This window comes from Setaria viridis, chromosome 8 (assembly GCF_005286985.2).
Source record: "Setaria viridis chromosome 8, Setaria_viridis_v4.0, whole genome shotgun sequence".
In the NCBI taxonomy this organism is placed as follows: domain Eukaryota; kingdom Viridiplantae; phylum Streptophyta; class Magnoliopsida; order Poales; family Poaceae; genus Setaria; species Setaria viridis.
This window is the reverse complement of record NC_048270.2, coordinates 2,852,909-2,858,940: the sequence shown is the minus strand read 5'-3', so window position 1 is coordinate 2,858,940 and position 6,032 is coordinate 2,852,909.

Here is a 6,032-nt window from a genome sequence, read left to right as displayed (position 1 = left end):
TGTGACTTGACACGGTGTTATTATTTGACCATATTTATTTATCTTATATTATTTAATCATTGTAGAGTATATTTGATTACGAATCCAACCATATAAACTTTGCATTATAAAAATAAAAAATTAATAGTCAAACTATTAGTCAAGATATAAAGACAAGAGTTAGTTATACAACTCCAGATATGGGCCTGCCTCTTCGTATGTTAAGCTTGTACACGCTTTAAGAATATAAAGACAAGAGTTAGTAATACAACTTAGGTACATAAAATCTGAACATGCATATATGTCCTGTCAAGGAATGTCTTACCTTTGTATAATGCCTATGAAATCTATGTATCTATCTCTATCATAGCGTATGAGTCGAGGACCACTGCTTCTCCTCGCTTGGGCAAAATAATGATGCAAATCCAATGGTTACTGCATTATATTAATATAATTTATATGTTAGACGGTGTTAAATAGCACCTAGCATGTGTGTGTATATAGTAAATAAAATGAACTTACTCAAAACCTTAAGGAGCCGTAATGTAATCCTTGGTAGCCTTTTTTCCGCATCACATGACCAATGTATACGGACACTTTATGTATTTCTTCTCTATGTGCTTTCTCTTTGATAGCTTCTTTCTCCGCTTGTGTCTTTGCTGCACCTATTCCTACTTTCATCATTTCTGTCATTTTGAACATGTGCACTAGGTTGCTAATTCATGCTGGGTCAAGATATGCTACCTTGATCCTGTCGCCCGTCAGTTGTTTCTCCTTCCATTGCATCCTGCATAATAGGTCGCTCAGGTACTTTGCATAAAATACATATGTATTTAAAATTCACGTATGTGAGACATGTGGACTTACAAGTAGTATACGGAAATGAGATTCACGTCGAGATGTTGTCAACAGTAAAATCCATGCAAATCCTCAAAAATGATCACAATGTCGTATGGAAAAACGTCAAGAAAAATATTAGGGATACACACTGTCGGCCATACATCCCCGGGCCCATCAGAAGATCTGTACGAACCCACTCAAGGGGACGTACTCGAGACTTATCAGGATATGGAAACTACGCTACAGGGCAACATAGACTACATGAACTCCTGAAGGACTAGTCGGAATACAAGAAAACTACTCTGCCAAGTTAGAGTAGAACTCTGTAGTTGTGTCCGACTAGTACTCTTGTACCAAAGACTACCCTGTAACCCTGCTCCCCCGATATATAAGGGTGGGCAGGGACTCCCTCCAAATAAGTTCAATCCAATACAACCATACAACACACAGGACGTAGGGTATTACGCGATCTAGCGGTCCGAACTTATCTAAATGTGCTCCTGCATCACCATTGACTGCTTGATTTCAGCGACACCCACCAACCAAAACACTATCTCGGGTACTCCTTTGATAGGTTGCCGGATTAAAACACCGACACACTTGGTGATTGCTCGAATTCCTCGTACTGTTTGGAAATTTCTGAGTAACAATCTCTCTTATAATACGATAATTAAAGCGCTTAGGATTAGCGTGTCCTCAGCCCGGTAGCACTAGCTACTGAGGGAGAAACAAACTCCATATTTCATCCTCCAACCCAAGATACGTCTTTATATATTTTTATTGCGAGTAATACATCTTTATACTTTCTTATAGTAACATTCTCAATTTCTCATCATTTGTTTTTCCTTTTTATTACACAAAATATCTGCAACTTGCAAAGAAAAAGTCCGTGAATATGAGGCTCCTTAACGACTTTAATTAACAGGCCAACATAATCATTCATAACGTACTCCAAGGGTGGAGTAGTAATGAAAAACGGAACTTGGAGTAAATCATTTATATACATTTAGAGAATGGAAAAATATTCCGGTTTCAACCCCAAAGAGTGGAGGAATCAGTTCACAATTATTACATGTAGCTTACTGTTAGTTACACATATAAAAGAAAAGTTCATGAATCAGTCCAAGATCATTTATATACATACTGACAAAAGTAAGTGAGCGTAATGAGTCGGTAATCCGTAAACTTCTCCAAGGGCGCAATGTTGCTTATCAGATTCCACGTCCCTAAATCAAACTTACTGAGTGGCTCAGTCGAGGTTCGAATCACTCAAATCAACACAGGGGCGAAGCCATGTTAGGCTTGCCGAGTGCATTGGCACCAGGGAATAAAATAAGATTCTAGAGTAGAACTTAATTTTCACCACTTGTGCATTCGTTGAACTCCGATGCGTGCACCACCATTCGGCCCAGCAGCCCACGCTTGCTGCGCTTGCATACTTTCTTTGTACGTAGGACAACGTAATAAACAAATAGGGTAGTTCAAAGCATCGTATCAGAAAAAACCCACATGGACAGGCCAATGGTCGTCTGCTAACAAGCCAAGTGTGTCGCGCGCATGACGAGCAAGAGTTGCCCTAGTAGATAAACAACCTACTATTCTCAACAAAAATCTCGGTTGTTTTTGGAACTGGGACTAAAGATAGTCCTGGGTATAAATTTTGTAGTATGTGGAGACACCTTTAGTCCCGGTTGGTGTTATCAACTGTGACTAAAGGAGGTTTTTAGTCCCAGTGAAAGACCCGGAACTAAAGATAGAGATCTTTAATCCCGATTAATTAGTCCCAGTTGGGAAAACGACACCCGCAAAATTACGGTTGCTCAAAACGCAAAAACTTCATCATCCAGGTTCCAAATTGCAAGTCGCGATAGATGGGGAGGCATCATTCGCTTATCGCCGGTCGCTGCTGCAGCATGCCTCCTAGCCAGATCGGTGCCCACGGTCTTAAGCTGCTGGTAAGCTTCCCTTTCTATTTCTCTCCGCTACAACATCCTTCCATAATCTTGTTTTGCTCCAAATTTCAATGATCATGAGCACCACAATTCAACGAACTAGATAAGGAGGAGGAGGGTTCTAGAGTTAGGATATTTTGTATGAAGAGTGTGGAATTTGCCACATAGCAATACCACAATGATCATGAGCACCTATAGATAGAGATGCTCCCCTCCCTCCTAGCTAATTTCTCAACAGTGGGCGATGCCAATTATTAGCATATACACGTAGAACGTAGTATAATTAATAAAAATCAAACAGTCAGCTGAGAGACAGTCAACTAAGAAAGGATCGATCAATATTTGAGACTTCGAGTGTTGGAGTAATATACAAAATCATGTAATTGGGGAATTGATGTAATAATATTGGAAATATGTATTTTTCATCTCTTAAGTATTTTGGAAGTGTCCCTCATGTTTTAATTGGTGCAAATCGATCCCTTAATTTATTATATAGATGCACTAATCATCCCATACTAACATTTTTGTCATTGTATAGGTTAGATATAGATTTTTATACATATACATATTGAAGTGTGCACTCAGGTCATCCGTGCTAGCTTCGCCTCTGCCTATATATATTCACCTACATCGCATTTTGTGAGTATATGATATAGCTTGATTATATTTTAACTAAGGAGGTTATTTTGCGCATTAACCACTTAGCAGATTTAAGGAGATGAAAATGCAATATAAGATATAGTGAGGATCTAAGTGACACCCAAATAAAGTAAATATTGTTTAAAATAAATATTAATTATGTGAAGTAACAAACCAATATATGGTTTAAAAATACATAATCTTACTATTACTAATTGGAGGCTCCTTTTAAAGCTTCCAGGTGAAGCCACCTAAGATTCCTATGTGGACACTCTAGAAAAAGAGAGAAATTCTAGAAATTCTCACAAAAAAGCAAAACATCCAACCATCAATCGATAGATTCAAATCATCATAGCCATTGGATCTATTATGTTTTCTAAAAAATTACACACCTATGCCATTATGAAAATAGCCTAAAGTAACCCCCTAAATCTGTATATAAATTACCCACCTCTGCCATTATATAAAATAAACTAAAGTAACCCCCTAATCTTCATCCAAATTACCTACTTATGCCATTATAAACAATATTTAAAATAACCCCCTAATTTGCAATTGCATTGCCTACCACTATTACTTAAGTTTAAACTTAAAGTAACCCCTTAAATTTACATCTATATTACCCACATATGCCATTATTAAAAATAACATGAGGTAACCCTACATTTGAATCAAATAACCTTAATTAAAAATATACAGCAATATATGATTCTAAATCGTCTATATCTTTCACTATTGGTACACGATATAACAATTAAGGTCTATACGCATGATGTGTGTCACCATTTATAAGGATATAAAATGATGATAATATAGATTTCTATGCTAAAATTTTATCTCAAACTTAGGGTTCATTAAATAAATTCAAGCGCATACCTGCGATGCAAAGTGAAAAGTTAAAGATTATACATGTGGTTGAAAATATTATAGAGTAATTACTAACTAAAATCAATCACAATTGGATGAAGAAATTAAGTATATATCTACATAAATATTTTGGTCGAATATTTAACATACGAGAGGTAGCTTATGGTAGTAGTTTTGTAGCAGTGTAGTCTTATTTTTTTTCCATTGGAGACTCCAAAATAGTTCCCACGAGACAAGCTAGAAAAAAGAGACAAATTCTCATAAAAATTAAAAACATTAAACACCAATCCTGTAAACTCTAATAATCATAGCCATTGATCTATTATATTTTCTAAAAAATTACCCACCATTGTGAAAATATTCAAAAATGAGATCTAAACCTATATCTAAATTACCGAGCTTAGCTATTATAAAAAATAATCTAAAGTAACCCTATAATCTTTATCCAATTTACTAATACAAATAATTATAAAGCATAACTTAAAATATCATTCTAAAATTTTATCTATGTTACCCATGTGTGTCGTTATTAAAAATAACCTAAAGTAAACACCTAAATATTAATCTAATTATCTTCATGTGCATCATACAGAAATATCAAAAAGTAAACTAATATATGATTCTAAATTACCTATTTATGTTATTATTAATATAAAAATACTAAGTTAAAGTATATACACATGATGAGTGCCACCATTTAGACTATTTATACATGTATGTGAGGAATCGATGAAAAATATTGATTTGTATGCTAAACATAATGTATGGAGGATTGGATGTGTGATACAAAATGGAAAAAGTACGAATATGGATGAAAACATGCATAGAGTAATTATTAATTAAAAATCAATCACAACTAGACAAAGATAGATACATATATCTATATAAGTATTATGTTGAAGTATTGAAAAATAAGAGAGTGGTAGGTAAACAATTTTGATTATTAGCTAGGAGTTTAATTTCTAAATAATTTTCAAATACAATAGCTTCTAAAAATATTAGCCCGTGCGGGAGCACAGGTTGATGGACTAGTTATTAAAAGTGAGACAACAATCATCTCCACTATGGTAGGTATATCGCCAATAGAAGCTGTCTGAATAAGGGTTTGTGCCGGTACACGCCTAGTACTTATTTTTCAGAAGGACATGGTCACCAACCAAATGTACAAATGATGTTTTTTATGGTGGTATCGAAGAGCCAATGCAATCAGCGGCAACATAAAGTGGAAGTCATGACGTTGCCCAAACTATATATGCTTGGCTAAAGTAAATCGAAAAATGCTAATAAGGAAACACCACGACTTCGCCACATCCCACAATAGGTGCCAGCACTCCATAACGACAGGAGATAATAAGTTGTTGTATGAGCTTTAGAAACAGTTGAGAATGGCTAGGATGTTTGCCTAAGGGTACGCTGCACAATCAAAGTGAACATCAGGTCATCAGCTATGGATAGAGCTACTAGAAACTTGTGCTTGATGATATATATACTTTCATAAACTCTAAATGTTAACCACTTCCTATTCTGTATAACTCATTTTTCAAGTAACTTTGTGCGAATAATGTAGATCCCATTTTCATTAAAAAAATTCGAATTTGATCACGGAGCACAATACTGAGCACGTTGTTTTACAAAAGGTAATACAAATTTTCCACCATTGTATAAGAAATAATCATGAGTTATAAGTGCTACTCCAAAGCTAGCTCATCAAATTTTGTCCCATTTAGTACCATACAGTTGTTATTTATACCAATA